The following is an 18,812-nucleotide window of genomic DNA, read 5'->3' as shown; positions in this document are numbered from 1 at the left end:
ACTTACTTCCCTTAGAACCCTTGGGTGTATTCCATCTCTGCCTGGCGATTTATTGATTTTAATCCTCTTTAACCATCTCTGCACTTCCTCCTGTGTTAGGCTTGCAGTATTCAGTGGGCGGGAGGGGGGGGGGGGTCGTTTTTTCCCCCTGCATCTTGTGTGACATTTCTTTTTCATTCGAGAATACACTTAAAAAGAAACATATTTAATAGATTTGTCTTTCTCCCAACGTCTTCTATGGTTTCTCTTGCATTTGTTAAAGAGCCAGTGCTTTCAGTGCAAAGCCTTTTACTGTTTATATAATAGAATAGTTTAGGGTTATTTTTGCTCTTAAAAATAACAGTCTGAACTCTTATTTTTAATTTCAACTGATTTTATTGAGAAAAAAAATAAGCAAATTATCACATGCAGATCAGCTAGAAACTTCCCCTCGCAGGGGGTGAAATAAAGAAATTGCACAGTAGAAACAAAAACAAACAATTAACTTTCACACAGGGTTCCGTTTATAGGAAATCAAACAGGTATTCTGTTGCTCTTTTAGTTCTTTTTTCTGAGGGGAATCTGAGGTCAAGGTTGGACATAGTAAAATTATGAAAACGGTAGGGGGAACTAGGGTCAGTACTGCGGTTTCTGGCTTACGTCCTATCCCACAGAGTCCCTCCAACTCTTCTATTTCAGACTGAGTACTCTGGGTAGTCCAGATATTGACAGGAAAACACACCCTTTTTCCTTTTATATGACCTTGAGCACAGCTTCTTACACGACTCTCTCTTTGTGAAGCAAAGGTTTTCTAACTTTTTACACATAACAGGTATTTCAGCACTACTACATCTTTCAAATATTCCAAAATATCCAATATAGTATATAGATAAAAAGGTACGGTCAACATATAGTCTGGTTTTTCTATGTCACAGTTGTCATTTAAACCACATCTTGACATCTCCTCTGACACCTTCTTTCCCTTCTTAGCCATTTCAGTAAAACTTTTGTCACTCAACCAGCCTCTATGTTCACAGATACATTTCTCCAGAGTCTCGGATTCCATTTTTGCCCTCTCTCTCTTCCCTACAATCAGTTTTGCGGTCTTTCGAATAATAACCTGGTCAGCACCATTACTTAGCATGTTCCTTTGAATTTCCTGTTCTCTTTTGTATTTCACCAGAATACTCGGAACAAGAATTTGCTGGCCAGTCTGACTACTCTATCCTGGTAGCCAAGGTGGTACTAATCTATCCTGGCAGTACACCTGGGGGAACAACACACTACTCACCAGGTAGTAGCTATCCAGATAAACCTAAAGACCCAAGACATTCAATCTAGAACCTTGGAATATTCTAATCATCAAGGTCCCTTTTAATTCTTCAATGCATTTGAGCAAATCTTGTTAAAGAAAAAGTACAAAAGATTGATACAGACTATAATCATACAAAATGGAAGGAGCATACTACAAAACCGTGAAGGGGAAAATCTGAGTGATCCACTCAAATTGCCTTACAATATCCACTTGTTACTCACAATTCAGTTCTGTCACGCAGTACCTGGAATGACTGTGGGGACGATTCATCAGCGTGGTAGCTGACCTAGATTAGAAAACACAGCAAATGCAGAGGGTCTTTGTACAAAGTATCCTCTCTGTCTATAGCTTCAGTTCTGTCCCTTTTCCTCAGAGCTCATGGCACAGTAAGTCCCTTAACAGCGTGGACTAGAACAAAAAAACAGCAAATGGCAGAGTGGGTGAGGACTTCAGGGGCTCTTTCTCATTGCTTTTCACTGAGCTGACAGGCTGCACTACTCTCTCACTCAACATTCCAAAAATTGAACTCTGACTGATTCCTCCCACATTCCTGGGGTTCGTCCTGCAAACCAAATGCATCAGTTTTTGCAAAATCAAATTGTAACTCTGCAAAATTTACTGAGGGTCTGCTTGATAAACAAAATCACATGTAATCTGTATATTTTAACCCTTATATCTCTACAAAGCCTGAGTTTAGGCAAGGTTCTGCAAGAATAAGACAGTGCCATGCAAGGTACAAACAATATATATTATTATGCATGTAAAAATATGCTTTATGCAAGCACACAACAACTTTGCACTGGGGTGCAACATGGAGTACACCATATGACTTGATTTTTGTCCAAAAAATTTTCAAGATTCTGAACATTAAAAAGGCTGCTCTGGTGTGTGAGGTCTCTGATGGGTAACAAAATCTGATTCCTGGCTAAAATATTCTATATATTCTAAGCATGGAAACTGATTTTCCCCTGAGTGAATACTTAAATGTTTTACAAGATTTGATTTCCAACTAAAACATTTCCCACATTCTGAACATGAAAAAGGCTTCTCCCCTGTGTGAGTTCTCTGATGCTTAACAACATCTGATTTTCGGCAAAAACTTTTCCCACATTCTGAACATGAAAATGGCTTCTCCCGTGTGTGAATTCTTAGATGTCCCATAAGAGTTGATTTTTGGCCAAAACATTTGCCACATTCGGAACATGTAAAAGGCCTCTCCCCTGTGTGAGTTCTCTGATGCTTAACAAGATCAGATTTTTGTCTAAAACTTTTCTCACATTCTGTACATGAAAAAGGCTTCATTCCTGTGTGAGTAGGCTGATGCTTAACAACATCTGATTTTTGGCTAAAACATTTGCCACATATTGAACATGAAAATGGCTTCTCCCCTGTGTGACTTCTTAGATGTTCTTTAAGATGCGGTTTCCACCTAAAACATCTCCCACATTCAGGACATGAATATGGCTTCTCCCCTGAGTGAACGTTCATATGTTGCACAAGATTTGATTTCCACCTAAAACATTTGCCACATTGTGAACATGAAAATGGCTTCTCCCCTGTGTGAGTTTTTAAATGTTCCACAAGATATGATTTCCAACTAAAACCTTTCCCACATTCAGGACATGAAAACGGCATCTCCCCTGTGTGCGTACTTAGATGTCTCATAAGTTTTGATTCATTACTAAAACTTTTCCCACATTCTGAACATGAAAATGGCCTTTCTTTCCTAGGATTTCTGTTATGAAAAGAAATTTTAGATTTCCTTTTAAAAGGCTTCCCACAGTGAAATAGTTCCCCTTGTCCATGAATAGGTCGATGTTCGTTAATCAGTGATTGGTTAGATGAACCTTGGTTGTGACCAGCAGCATCAGAGAATAGATCGCTAGTCTGAAGCACTAAGGGTACATTAGGAGTTATTGAATTTATTTGTGTGGTATAATCTTCTACTTTCTGATATAGAGGTACGTCCAGATATGCATGGGAGCCTCTTATCCAATCTTCACCTGGAAAAGAAAGCAAACATTTCTTATTTATGAGCAATAAACAATTGAGTTTTTATTAAGCAATCAAGCTTTATTAAGACAATAGTAAGCAAGCAAGGAAATATAAAGGAGAGCTGGCTTGCAAGATAGCAGGATAATATATGATTTAAGTAAAGCACATGTACTTGCAATGATGGAAGACCAAAATACTCACAAACAGATCATTATGTTTGTGAGTACTTTGTCAGCGGAGATTCCATAAACTAATTCCTAGTACAGGTAGTGACAGGTTTTTCTCTATAGACTATATACTATAACTAGCTGATATAGCTGGCCTCGCCCAAGTTAATTTGATACAGGTGTTTACGTGTTGTTTCCATGGAAAATTTCATGAAGAAGTCAAGGTTACTTTAGAGTAACTGAGGAATAAAATATGTATACACATAGAGGAGCGTTAAATTCTCTTCAGGCTGCAAGTACCGATGTCCCTCTACAGAATGTGCTACCCCTCCCACTCTCCTCATTTAGGAATGCTCATGCCAAATTTCACACTTGTACAACACCAAGAAGTTACATTACATAGGGGTGCCAATAATTTTGCACTAAGCATTCAATAAATAGAGTTGTAAATCCCTTCACTTTTCCTATGTAGGATCTAAAGAATGCTCCTGCCAAACGTCATGTTAGTACAACATCGGTAAGTTAGAGAATTAGTGGCGAGTCAGTCAGTCAGTGAGTGAGCCCCGCCTTCAGAAAGAAATGCTCTGTCGGCATTTCGGAGGAGGCTGCGAAACCCTGCAGCTGCACCGCAGACCATCACGAGGACCGGAATGCTGGCGGTAGGTGAGTATTAGGGTTTATTTTTTTACGGGTATTTAGTTTCCCCATTGAAATGAATTCATTTCAATGGGGAAAAGTGATTTGACATATGAGTGTTTTGGCTTAAGTGCTCCATCACGGAATGGATTAAACTCGTAAGCCAATGCACCACTGTATATGTAAAGTACATCAGTGTGCAGAGCATTACTATCGCTAATGTGGAAGTCCTAAAGTAGTTGCTTTGAATATGAAAGAGGAAAATGCGCATTAGAGATGGGAGGAACCCCCTTCACACTCTGTAGGAGGAAGACGTCATTAGAGAGAAAACCCCTGTGAGTTCACATGTACAGTGGAGAGAAGTATACATTGAAGGCTCCTCCATGTGCCTGTGTGGGGAGTGCATTAAACATGGAAATGCTGGAGAAAAAACCGGCAGTATTGGGAGGAGTAATAGACTAAGGCGCACACCCCGAAATATTCAGTACCACATTATATGCTCAAAGTCATATAAAGATCACACCAACACACGACAGCTGTGTTATTACAGGAATCCTTGATGAAGTGTTACTACCGAGAACAAGGAAATAAGGGAGATAGAACAATATCTCTGCAGGGTCACCTAATAGAAGGCAGCATTCCTGCAAGTCAATGTCAGACTCTTTATACAAGCCTTGTTACAATGAAGTATTACTACCGAAAACGAGGAAATGCATCAGGACTTACACTGAGGAAAAAAAAATAATGACTAGAGAGAGAGACTCTTTTTGGCAAAGCCTATTTTTTTAGACATCCGACTCATGTGAATAGCCGTCCTTAAGTGAAGGTGTCGCTATCTTTTTGAACCCTTACTCAGAGCAAAATAAGGCAGCGACATGCACACTGATCACAGTGATATGTCCGGGGGTGCGCATCTGTGCTGTAGTTTAGGAGAAACTTGCATTTTATTATCAGCAGCCAGACACAGACCTAGTCCTCCATATTCATGAGCTGCAGCTAGCCTTGCCCACACTGCCTTCCAGCCTCTGATAGCCGGATATCCAGGACTACTTTGAGTAGTCTGTGCATGTGCTGATAACTGAGAACATGTTAGTTTTTCCCTCAACTACTACTTGGATACAAACTGTAATAAGTGTTACTGTCATTATGTTATGCTGCCCTCAGAAAGCAGTGCAAATAGATGGTGGCAGAGTCTCTCTAAAGGGGTTTTATCATTAGAAAAAAAGATTCTATACTTACCTACTCCTCCCCAGACAGTTTTCTTACCATATCTTTTCCTTACCGATCTTCTCCTGGCTCCTCCAGTCCCCCGAGTCACCTCATCTCAAGCCAGCCAGATCCTCTTCTTCCTGTTATATAGCGTCCATTCGCTACAGTTCACTTTCTAGCAGGGAATGCGAATCCTCAGCATCCTGCTTTAGCGCGCAGGCACAGATTATTGCCGCTAGTGTTCATATAGCTAAAGCGGGCTGCCGCTGAATCAGCACTCCCTGCTAGGCAGTGAACGCTACATCACTAGTGACTGGGTACACTGACCCAGGAAGCAGAATGCAGCAAATGATCGCTACATCACAGGAAATAGAAGAATCGGACGGCTTGAGGTGATGTGAGGAGCAAGGAGATCATCAGTGTGAAAAAAAGTAGTAAGAAGACTGCCGGGGAGGAATAGTCAAGTATAGATTTTTTTTTTCTAATGACAGAATCCCTTTTTTAAATACTGCATTTCCCTAGTGATGCTGGCCATGGCTTTACTCAGCTGACTGACGTGCCAAAAGCAGAACCGAGGGCAATAAACTGTTCACTTCAGGACCCTTTCTATATTCAGAGAGACAGTTAGTGGCAATACTACATTAGGTTGATGAGGGCTGGGACAAGCTGCCATGGAAATCTGGGCTGGATGCAGAAGAAAAAGAAAGAGAATGTTTTATAGAAGAGTCACCTGTGAATCGTTCAATATGTATTCTGCCTCTGACTGTGTCTGTAGTACTGAAGTCTACTGTATGGTCTGCAGCGGTGATGTGGGATACAAGTCTAGTTTGTGATACAAAAACTCCCATCCGGGGGGTGTGGCTTTGACACCATCAGCAGCGGGCGCACAGCAGGAGAGATCCGAAAAGGCAACTGCATTTTCTGCTGCCATCAAGCCTCCTGCTGCCTTTTCCACTTCTATAAGTGCATAAATGGTCTCCCCAGAGTGGGGATGCACAGTTTAAAAGACTCCACAAGCAGATCCAAAGCTGAAGCCACGGGCTAAGTTAGTGTGGACACTCGCGTGGTCACCCGCAATCGTGTTCAGGAGCTTCGGGACTCCTTGGTCTCACATCAGAGGCCTTGGTAGAGCTTCCCAGACTTGAGGGAAAAGGTTAGGGATCCACCCTAGGGGCCCTGAGTTCTGAAAATCACGGCCTGATAACCACTGTGAATGCCCATTCCCCAATTTCCTGGGGGGGATGGAGGGGGGGGGGGGGGGTTGGTGGCTCCAGCATCACCACAAGCTCTGCACAGCTGCCTCAGAAGCCTTTGGGAGAGACCCATCAGCGTATCAGCAACATGATTCCATTCCCAATACACGGAGCAACCAGCTGCAGCACCACCAGTGAGTCCTTTAGTCCATGGTGCCACCCAAATGTCATGCCACACAACTTGGGCTTACCCACGTAGCTAAATCTACTGTGGCCATGTAGTCGTAGAACTGTAGAACTCCGCACAGTCGCATTCAGCTAACATCAGCATCAGTGTCAAAAGTTCATGTAATCTAACACTTCACTTGGCATTCCATTTTATTTTGTTTGAATGGCAAGAGGAAGCCAGAAGAAGACCAAAACACTACTTAATAGTAGAGAATGATCAGTAAAAGACTTTCTAGAAATAGCAACTATCCGCTCTAATATGCATGGCCAAGAGCGTCCACTGACGAAACAGCAAACAGCCTCAACCCAAGATTATCGTCGGCCTCAAGCCAAATGACACCTGATCCTTTCTCTCTAAGGCCTAGTGCCCACGGTCCTTGACGGGCTCGACAAGCGGAATACCGCAGCAGAGTCCGTTAAGTCGCCCCCCCAGAGACACCATACTTACCTCCAGATCCGCCGCCCGATGTCCCGCTTGACGCTCCGGAGCGCATGGCGCGCCGGCAGCGTCATATGACACGCCCACAGAGTCACATGACGCACCAGCTATGTCATATGACGCGGCTGGCCGTAGGCGAGAAGCGTTTTTTTGCACGCTACCTTCCGCCGTGCTACAGCGGAAGATAGCATGACGGGCGGCTTCCATTGACTGCAATAGAAGCTGTCTGCGCGTATGCCTGCGGGAAAATAGAACATGCCACGGGTGAGTACGTGTGATTTCACGGTGCGGAATTCCACAGTGGAATTCCGCATTGTGCTATTAGGTTCAATAGAACCTAATAGCTGCGGGGCAACGCGGCGGATTACCGCTGCGTGATACGCGGTGGAAATACGCCCGTGGGAATTAGTCCCAGCTCCACACAGTCCCGACTCAGACTCGCTGTCACAGGAGTTCTATGGCCAAGAAGATACTGACCTCTAACCCGAAATGCAAGACGACTAGGAAACCCTTACTGCAACGCCAGTACCAGCCTCTTCGTACCAACTAAATTACTTCCCAGATGCTATACTTCTTGACTTAAAGAGATGCTGTCCAGCGAGCTCTCCAAAACTACGATGACTATAACTGAAGCCCTCAGGCAACACCTATCAGAGATGAGGAGAAGACTGGATTCCTTGGATTCTAAAGTGGATTCCACAGTGTCCAGAGTAGACCAAAATTCCAAGATAGTAGCTGAGCTACAAGAATGTCTGGAAGCCGCTAACATGAAAATAAAGGTTCTTGAAAACAGATCTAGAAGAGAAGATTTTAGGATTCGGGGATTACCAGAAAGTATTACAGACGTACCTAAACCAGGCTCTAACCTGTTGACCATGCATACCTCATAGGCATCTTTATAGTTATAATCACGGTTAGAGGTGAACAGTTGATTTACTTGCATTTAGTTTGATGTCGACACTTCTGCACCTTGAATGTGATTGGTGGTTCCGGAGCTTTTGCTCACTACCATGATGAACTGGCGGTTAGTAGTCATATCCACCATCCTTCTATCCCACTTGGCATTTGTGACACTGCTTTAGGGAACATATTCCCCCACTTTTATGGTTTGTTAGTATTTTTGTGTTCTCAGTCTCTCCCTTTTTAATGTCTTTCTTCCCTTTTGTGCACAACACCCCTCCTTCCTTTCAGGACTCTAGGCATTGTCCCAGGCCATCCTGGACAGATTTTTTCTAAGTTGTCTTAGCCCTTGGTTCTCTCATGTACCCTAAAAAGCATTTTTATCTTTATTTATTGCAGCTGTGCGATCTGACTAGGACGGGGAGGAAAACAGGCAAGGACTCCTCCTTAGCCTAGATTTATGCTAGGCCATTGATTCAGTCTCTTGGCAATACTTATTTTTCATTCCTGAGGGCATGGGTTTCGGAAAGAAATTCAGAACCCCACTTCAAGCTCTCTACTCATTCCCCACCACCTTTGAATCTGACACAATAGCTATCGAGGGGGGGGGGGGGGGGTGAGGCAGGGCTGCCATTTATCGCCTCTTCTATTTACGTTAGCAATCAAACCAATGGCGTACCTAAAGGCTCAGGGGCCCGGGTGCAAAAGTTCTATATCTTCTCCGAGCCTTGCCCATTCCTATCCCAGCAGCAGACTTGGAACATTTATGATCCAAATTGCTGACCTACATCTGGTCGAACAAATCCACGCATATCCAACAGTCTACCCTATTTGCACCTTGAAATGCAGAAGAATTGTGGGTCCCTAATATTAAATATTACTACACAGCTCAACTGACCTCCATTTTATCCCGTCATGATAAAGTCCAATGGGTATCGATTGAGGCACAGGAGTTACTCCTAAATTACAGGAAGATATATTTTGGCACAGAATGGAATACAAAATCCAATATTGAACCTTCCTCCTTGGTGCTCTGGGATAGATTATCAAAAAATATAGTCTGTGTAGTAGTGCAGTACACAGAAGGGCCTGTAGAGGGCCGGAGACAGGACTTCTGGTGTGATGGTTAACCAAGGGGTGGAGCAGGAACCAGATAAAAGACAGTTCCTGCCAAAGAGAGGGAGAGAGAGGGCCAGCGCAGCATAGGGAGGTGCTGCAGGCTGGTGGCCTAAAAAGGCAAGAGTCCGACAGGGATGACGCCCCTGGACTCACCCAAGCAGAGTGGAGGCTGGTGACCTGGAAAGGCAAGAGTCCAACAGGGATGACGCCCCTGGACTCCCACCCAAGTTGGGGTGCTTATGGACATTAATGTGATTTGCTGCGCTATTTTGTGCTGTGAAATAAATGCTGGCAGGAGCCAGACAAAGACATACGCTATTCATGAGCCGTGTTTACTCGTGTGGTGCGCCATTTCTGGTATGAGAGGTCAGCGATCCCGAGGCAAGAGTACCCCCCTTGCTACATATGGTGGAGGATGTGGGCATGATCTACAGTGGTGCACAACGCGGCAGGAGCAACAGGTGGATGTCTGCTAGGAGCCGTCCTGCGGATCGCTGAGTATGTCTGGAGGCACAGTCGGTGCAGTATGAACAGGACTGTAAGAAACTGCAAATGAAAACCCAAGAGTTTGAGATGATGTGTTGCGAGTTAGAAAGAGTTTCTACAGATGCACGTAATCAAACTACAGGTTTGCAGAATCAGGTTGCAGAGTTGAAAATGCTGTTAGCAAAGAAAAATGGTGACTTTGAGTGCCAGATAAGTCAGCTTAAGGAAAAGCTAGAAGCTCAGACTGAAGAGTCTCAGAGACTGGTGCAAGAAGAGACGCAGCACTTGTTATTAGTGCACACCTGAAGATAATGCAAGATGAGAGAAATGTGTTCCTCAAGCAGTTAGAGTAAGATGTAGAAACTAAGAGGAATCTGTCAGGACAGATTGCAACACTTCAGGCACAGGTGTCAGAGATGGAAGAGAAACTGTATGAGAACCCTGCATGCTGGGTCACAGTTGAAGAGCAAGACAGCGAAATCCTAGAAGTGGAAGCGCTAAATCAGCTGTTTTGTCTTAAAACTGATGTCTATGATGAACTAGAGAAGTTTACAGTGAGTCTTCAGCAGGAAGTAGAAGACATTAGTGTGGAGCTTGGTCACCAATGCCAGATGGTGTCCAACTGGGAGAAGAAACAGGAGATGTGTGAACAGTGGCTTACTGAGGGGAAATCAGTGTTTCCTAAAGTTGCAAAAGAAAGGCTTAACAAGCGGGTGTGCACCGAAATGCAAGACTGGATTAGCGCTAAGACAGATGCTGAGAAGAGAACTCTGATACGGGAAAAGCTAAAAGGTGTGTTCCAACAATCGGTAGAAGGAATGGAGACCTTGTTGGAGAAGATTAAGAAAGAGACCGAAGTGCTAACCTTGACGCGCACCCTGAAGGTGGTGTCAGAAGAAAAAGTGGTATTGCAAAGATCCGCTAAGAAGTTAAATGCACAGGTGAAGCTCTGGGAGTCAAAGGGTCATATTGCTGAAAAGAAGGTTCAGAGACTAGAGAGGTCTAGGGCCCAGTTCAGACAAGTGGAAAAAAGAAGACCCTGTTGAATTCTAAAAAAAAAAAAAAAAATTGTGAAAGGTATTGAGAAAGTGAGAGCTGAGCTACAGATGGAAGGTGAGCAATCCTCTGAAGTTCAAGTCACCAAAGAGAAGGCAGAAGGTGAAACTGCTGAAGCAGAGAAGGCCACGAAGGTTGCAGAGACTGGGGAAAAGGCCTCAGAAACTACTCCTGTCCTGGATAAGGAAGTTGTGCAAATGAATGGAAGTATCTCTGTGGTAGAAGGCCCACAGATGGAAATAAGTGCACATGCCGCTACTGAAGGGCAGACTGAAGAAATGGCACCTGCAACAGTTGAACAGATGAGTGATGTACGATGTGAAGTATGCAACATGGAAGTTGAGCTTCAGAAAGTGCCGGTTAGGGCAAGAGACCCCAAGCCGTTCCACACTGAAATGGAGGACTTGGTTAGCTCCAAGGATGATGGTGAAAAGACAATACATGAACTAGAAAAGTCTACTAAAGCCGTGGAACAGCAAGTATAAGAATTGAAGGTTCAAGTAGAGAAACCTGACGATAAGTTACAAACCAAGAGTCAGTTCTGCACTTCTGTATTTTGTTATCCAGACATGCACTGCACCTTCCCATGATGCAACACGGCTGTATACACGGTCAGCTCTTGCATTCTTTTCTTTTGGACCCACAAATTGACCCACAAAACAAAAGTTTTGATTCTAATGGCCTATTAGTGGAAGGCGGGGTCACTATTGGGGTTTTCTTGTCATGCGGAATTTATTTCCTTCCTCTGACTATTTTTATGTCACCTCGTTGTAAGCTTTTAAATAACTAAAAAGGGGATCTAGACAAGTCACCTTGAAGCAGCATAATACCATAATTTAGGACCTGACCAGTAGGGGGCAAAACAGGTCCTTAAAGACTATGAAAAATAGAGTACCTGCACTTTCATGCTGGAGCGTTTGTGCTCCGTCGGACATTTTTGGCTCCTTCCGGCAGCTAAAGACAGCCCCGTATATAGTGTTATAGGGGGACGTCTTCTGCTGCTGGGAGGAGACCAAAATGTCAGATGGAGCACAGACACTCCAGCGTGAAAGTGCAGGTACTGTTTAGGCAACTTTCACACAGGTGATAAAATGTTTGTGCCTAAAATAAGCCCTAGCTGCATAAAAGACGACAAAACAATACATTACCTAACAGGCGTTGTCTGCTTCGCCACGCTTCTCCTCCACAGGTTCTCGGAACTTGTCTGTAGCATTCAGCCAGCACTTCTGGGTCAGGCGGTTCAAAAAAACCCCTCCCAGGAAGTGCTGTTTTTGATTAATTCTTGAGAGCCGTGGCTCACCTAATCACTGCAGTGCTCGATGAACCAATCACAGCCATAGCATTGAATGCCTATAATTGGTTCTTTGAGTGCTGCAGTGATTGGTTCTTGAGCGCCGTGGTTCAGCCAATCAGAGCCGGAGGTTCCTGGAAGTGGGCTTCTTGAATCTTCTGACCAGGAAGCGCTGGCTGAAGACTAAAGACAAGTGCCGAAGCTCCGGAGGAGATGAGCAGCGGAGCGGACAGTACCTGTTAGGTAATGTATTGTGTTTTTGCTTTTTATGCAACCAGGGCTTAATTTTTAGTGTAGAGTATGTCATATAAAGAGATGGATAAAGTGTCACCCCAGCTGTCCAGTAGCAATCAGCTGCCGTTCAGGACACTAGGAAAGTTGAGCTGACATCCTTCCCCCTTGAACACAGACCGACAGATATGAGTTAGATAGATATTGTGTAGAGACTTTAGGCTGTCAGACATTGTGCGTATCTCAGCGTCCATTGTTATGTTAGCCCAGTCAGTATGGTGAGGCTACCTTAGTTCCAAGTGGTTTTGCAACACTGATGTGTAGAAAAGCTGAATGAATTCAATGTTCTAATCGCCCCTTCCTCTCTTGTATTTGGCAAGCCTTTGATGTACAAGAGGACAGGAAACCCCTTGTCCCAGTCGCCATAAACTGCCTAATGACTGCGATATCCAAATCTTGTAACTTTCTTTCAATTTCTCTTTTTTATTTCAAGAACTGCTAAGTGTGTATTACCTGTATTTCCTTAATTTCCCATGTAACAACCTTTTTTTGTGTAGCTTTTGAATAGATTTTGTCTTGCTCCGGTCCATGGACAATTTTAACTTTTAGATTATAAAAGTGTCCTTCTCAGAGGAGAAGGTGGGGGCACATATATATTTTAAGAAGCGAGTCATCAGCACATTGCCTTTCTATGTAAGGATAATGAAACTCTCTTACCTTTCACTGACACTGATATGGGATTATCGAGGCCACTCATCGCTCCACCAGAACTTTCCTGCAAAGTAAAGAGATGACAAAGAAGTAAAAGGCCCCACATTATCTTATATCCAGACAGAGGTGGAAAACCCCTCGACGACAGGAACCAATCTGCCCTGAAAGGAGAATGATCTGCTCAAGTGGGGATCAAACTGGATCAACATTCAACCAAGGATCAAATATTACAAACCATTGGCAGTACTGTCTAGTTGTATCCGATAAAGTGGAGTGCCACAAATGTGCGGTGCCACCTACCATGGCACCAATATAAGACAGGAATTAGGTTTACCTGTTAATTCCTTTTCTTGAAGTCATCCTGACAGCATACACCTGGAGGTTGTCCGCTGGACACCTGTTGGGACAGGAAGCGGAAAACACAAAAGGCGACTCCCACCACCGACTCACCAGTGTGTACCAAATAACTACAGTGACCCGGCTTTGCTTAACCCGAGATTTTTAATACAGAAATCATAGTACAATACGTTACTTCACGTAAAAATAACTGAAGGGAAGGGAAAAGCCCATATGCTGTCAGGATGACTTCAAGAAAAGGAATTAACAGGTAGGACCTAATTCCTGTCTTCCCCTCGTCATCCTGACAGCATACACATGGAGGAATGCCAACAACCAAGGGCTTTTAGGGAGGGACCACTGCCTGCAGCACCTTCCGCCCAAAGGCCGTATCACAGCTGGTCACCAAGTCCAGGCGATAGTATTTTACAAAGGTATGAGTACTTGACCATGTGGCGGCTCTACAGATCTGGTCGGTTGTCGCCTGGGCTCTCTCCGCCCAGGAACAGGCGACCGCCCTAGTGGAATGGGCTCTAACTTCGCCCGGGAGTGGGATCCCCTGGGATCTGTACGCCTCTTCCATGGCCCTCCTGACCCAACGCGCTAGGGAATCCTTAGTAGCGGCCCCTCCTCTGCGTGGACCCTGAAATTGAATAAAGAGGTTGTTAGACTTCCTGAAGGTATGTGAGACCTCTAAATACTTCAGGACTGCCCGTCTAACATCTAGGTTATGGAACCTCTGTTCCGTGGTGTTACGGGGTTCCTGGCAGAAGGAGGGAAGTACTATTCGCTGCTCTCTGTGAAAGTCTGTGAGAACTTTCGGTTGAAAGAAAGGGTCAGGCCTGAACTCTATTTTGTCCGGGAAGATGGTCATATATGGAGTTCTAATAGAGAGGGATTGGATTTCGCTGATCCGCCTGGTGGATGTGATGGCAACTAGGAAGGCAACCTTATAGGAGAGGATCTTAACTGAGATATCTTCCAGGGGCTCAAAGGGATGTGCGCAGAGGGCCTGCAAAACAAGGTTCAGGTCCCATGGGGGCATGGTTTTCCTTATAAAGGGGTGGAGTCTGACTGCCCCTTTAAGGTATTTTTTAATTAGCCTATGGTCGCCTAAGGGGGAGTCAAAGAAGGCTCCAATGGCGGCCACCTGGACCTTAAGGGTACCAGGTTTTAGCCCCATGTCCAATCCATCCTGAAGGAACTCCAAAATCTTATTAATGTCAGGTTGTTGGAGGTCCTGAATACTATGCCCCAACCACCTAGAGAAGGTATCCCACACCCTGGTGTATATATTTCTGGTGGATTTTTTGAGGCTCTCACATAAGGTAGTGGTCACCCTCCCTGATAGGCCCCGGTTCAGGTATTTTACCCGCTCAGCTTCCAGGCCGCCAGTGCAAACTGTCGGACCTTTGGGCATATCAGGGGACCTTGTTGAAGGAGGTCGTCTCTCTGCGGTAGATGTAGAGGGTCCTGTGTCGAGAGAGCGACCAGGAGTGGGAACCAGGGTCTCTTGGGCCAGAATGGGGCCACCAGGATAACGGAGCCCGGGGACCTCTGGATCTTCCTTAGAACCAGAGGGATCAAGGGGATAGGTGGGAAGGCGTATGCAAGGTCCCAATCCCACGCCTGGGACAGTGCGTCTATTCCCAGGGAACCCCCCTCTGCTCCCCTGGAAAAAAACCCTGGACACTTGGCGTTCTCCCGAGAGGCGAACAAGTCCACCTTTGGTGTCCCCCATCTTTCTATAATTAACTGGAAAGCATCTGGATGTAGCGCCCACTCCCCGGGGTCTATCTTCCTGCGGCTGAGATGATCTGCCATGGAGTTCTCTGGGCCCCTTACGTGGAACGCTGCGACGGAAGGTGTCCGCTGCTCTATCCACCCGAGAACTTTCGCCGCCAAGTCTTGGAGTCGGGGGTTCCGCGTGGATCCCTGGTGGCGAATGAGGGACACAGTTGTTATATTATCCGAAAAGACCTTAATGTGTCTACCCCTGATCTCTGTCTCGAGGCCCCGGATGGCCTTCCAGACAGCGCAAAGCTCTTTATAATTGGAAGATTGAGTAGTTTCCTCCTGGTTCCAGCCCCCTTGGACGTAATGATGGCCTAAGTGGGCCCCCCAGCCAGTTGCGCTCGCGTCAGTAAAGATGGATACTGGGGATGCAGGGTACCAAACCGTGGCCCTGGCAAGGTTGGAGATAGACATCCACCACTCCAAGGAGGATTTTATCCTGCGGGTCAGGACGACTTTCTGATCCAGGGAAGCGGGTGATTTATTCCAGTTGCTCAGGATGAAGTCCTGGAGAGTTCTACAATGTAACTGGGCCCACGGGACTACCCCAATGCAAGCTGTCATGAGGCCGAGAACCCTCATGCCTCTCCTAAGGGAGACTTTGGTGGCTAGAGAAAGTGCCTGACACTCGTCCTGGATCGCTTTTTGCTTTTCTAGGGGAAGGGAAGAACACTGGCGGTGTGAGTCCAGAATAACTCCCAGGAACTTCTTCTTTTGTTCGGGCAGAAGACTAGATTTGCTGAAGTTGATGATCCAGCCTAACGACTCGAACAGACGGAGTGTGAGGTTGACCTGGCACCGAAGTTCGGAAGCTGATCCTGCTATGATCAGAAAATCGTCGAGATATGGGACGATCAACACCTTGTCAGTCCTTAGTGCCGCCACCATCTCTAACACCAGTTTGGAGAACAACCGAGGTGCGGAGGAAATCCCGAACGGCAGGCACGGAAACTGGAAGTGAGAGACTGACCCCTCTATCACCAGGGCAAATCGCAGAAACTGCTGGGAATCTGAGTGTATAGGGACGTGATAGTAGGCGTCCTTTAAGTCCACGGTGGCCATGACGCTATCTGGTGCAATTAAGGGAATTGCTGACCGCACCAATTCCATTTTAAATCTTTGGTATGCGATAGATTTGTTCAGGAGTTTCTCCGATGGTAGTCCCTGGCTCCTATCAGATGCCTTCTCCAGGAGTGTGTCCAAGGAAGGCCCAAAGATTCGGCGTCCTTGGAAGGGCAGGGAGCAGAGCCTATTTTTTGAGGCGTTATCCCCTGTCCAGGCCTTTACCCAGACGGCCTGCCTGGCTGTGTTCGAGAGCGCTGCTGAACGGGCCCCGAATCTCACTGACTCCATAGAGGCGTCTGCCAGAAAGCCGGAACAGGCTATCCTGAAAGGATGGCTGCTGCGGCACCTCTTCCTCCACCTGCATGGTGCGTCGGACCGCGGTTAATAGCTGACCCAGGTCCGCTGATGAAAAGAAATACTTCCTTGCCTCTTCCATAGGCGGCATGGATTCTGAGGGAGAATCTTCTAGGAGCCCTTCCTCAGAGTCCGACTCTTCCATTCGTGACCGCCTTACCCTTTTCGTGGGGGGCGGTAAGGAAAGAGATGAGAGAGAGGCTTTGATCTCCTCGCGGATCATAGATCGGATATCAGACATGCCTAAGGAGCCCTCTTCACGGACCACTTTCTCCATGCAGTCTGCGCATAAGGGCTTGGTGTGGCCCTCGTCTAGCCGCCGCAAGCAAAGCGGACATTTGCGCACTCGTTTCTTGGCCTCTCTAACCTTTTGTGCCTCTCTGTCCTAAGAGACGGAGACAGCAAAAAGGAACTTCCAGCACGTGATATTTTTCTCCTTCTCCCCCTGGGTGCGAGACCCCAGAGGTCTACTCACCAGCAGGCTGCTCTCCGCGTCCTCTCTGGCTGACATCTTCAGTAAGGTGCAGACAGGAGACATGCAGGGAAAATCCAGCTTCTTTTAAATTTTTAAATTTGGCGCCTTTTTAACGAGGCCACGCCCCCCGTGAGGCGGCCGCGCCGGACCTGGGGGATACCCTTACACATCGAGACGCCGCCGAGTAGGACACACCTTGTGGAGACGCTGCCGCGCGCGCGCACGCCGGTCGGACCCGCGCCCAAGAACTTCTCTCACCGCTGGCATACCTGTCCTGATGCGCTGGATCCCACCTGGAGGCGCCGGCGTTCGGAGGGCGGATTCTCCCAAGCCCTGCAGGTACCGGGATGTATCTTACCAGTACGACTACCCCTCTGGGCAGCGCACTGGGGAAGGATTTCCCAACAGGGGGGATAGTGCTGGGTAAATTCTGCGTGTGAGGGTCCCCACGTAGGGTCTCACCCGCGCAAGCCCTGCTAGCCCGAACAGAGAGTCGTCCCCCCACGGGCGGGCATGCTGCATGGGAGTCTTCTTTCTTCCTTGTTCACCTCCAGCATTCACCTGGAGGCCCGCTTGGACTGTCCTGTAGGGAGAGGAAGACACTGGTGAGCCGGTGGTGGGAGTCGCCTTTTGTGTTTTCCGCTTCCTGTCCCAACAGGTGTCCAGCGGACAACCTCCATGTGTATGTTGTCAGGATGATGAGGGGAAATACAGAATTAAACAGCACGGCTTGCGCTCTTTTAAATATGTCGCTGCCAATAAATCAGTTGTCCTAAATAGTTTGTCAGAAGATACAAAACTGAGCTCTAATTTACCACAAAAAGACTCTGGAGCTCCAACAGACAGAAACTGATCAAGTTGGTGATTGTAGCTCCTCACATACTAATCGCCATGGTTTGTCGGACAGAGCGGCCCGTGAAGCAGCTTACATGTTTCTGTCTGCCCCCATGGTGTTGTCAGTAACAGTAATTATCCCAACGGCCGGAAATCACTTTCTCCATGAACACAAAAATCTGTTGATACACATTGGAACAAAAAGACCCAATGTGTTTCTGCAGAATTTGTTCCTCTTCTTCAGGGACTCCTGATGAAGGAAACCAAATTGCTCATTAATGTGTTGGAAGTTTTTGTCCTAGTGCGCCCCCTGTAGTCTGTGACATCGCAACCACCTGTAGAACCCTTTTTTTTTTTTTTTCAATGATGAGAGGAGCTGATGGCCGGTGCTGAATCTCTCGATATAGAGAAGGTTATCTCTGGAGGAAGGATCAGGACTGTTACTGACAACACTATGGAAGCAGAATAACATGTAAGCTGTAGAGCCGTCGGACAAACAAAGGCAACTAATAGGTGAGGAATTACAATCACCAACATGATTATCAGCTCGAGGCTGTATTTATATCGGTGAGTGAGATATTAGTCCGAAAAGCTCAAACCGATATCACACTTGTAAACCTGGAATTCTTTTCTGTGCTTGCAACGTGTTTTTCTAAATAAAGGCATCGCTGTACATGTCATTATCACGCGCATGGAATTTCAATGTTGTTTTAAAGGTAAAAATGAAAAAATAAAAAAATACACATTGCACGTGCGTAGTAGAAATCTTCATTCATCTGTCTGTAGAAGATTTACAGAATCCCCAGCTTCATCTACCTGATGATCCAGTGGGACATGTTTCTCTTCTTCTGGACAATCCTGGGAATAAAGAGGACTGGGACATCTCTCTGGGGGATTTCTCTGACCGGATCCATCTATAGGAAATAACCAGAGAGACTGAATACCTTATATATCAGATGATGGTGAGACTAGCCGACCCTCAAAACTGTCCTCTACAAT

The 18,812-nt window shown here is 46.0% G+C and overlaps 2 pseudogenes; both read right to left on the bottom strand.

Annotated features, from left to right (window-relative positions):
- The window catches only part of LOC136620112 (zinc finger protein 850-like), a 182,808-nt pseudogene that overhangs the window by 65,280 nt on the left and 98,716 nt on the right, over positions 1 to 18,812 (bottom strand).
- Positions 359 to 13,638, bottom strand: LOC136620559 (gastrula zinc finger protein XlCGF57.1-like; annotated as a pseudogene).

Source organism: Eleutherodactylus coqui, chromosome 3 (genome assembly GCF_035609145.1).
Source record: "Eleutherodactylus coqui strain aEleCoq1 chromosome 3, aEleCoq1.hap1, whole genome shotgun sequence".
Classification (NCBI taxonomy): Eukaryota; Metazoa; Chordata; class Amphibia; order Anura; family Eleutherodactylidae; genus Eleutherodactylus; species Eleutherodactylus coqui.
This window is presented reverse-complemented; position numbering and strand designations above follow the sequence as displayed.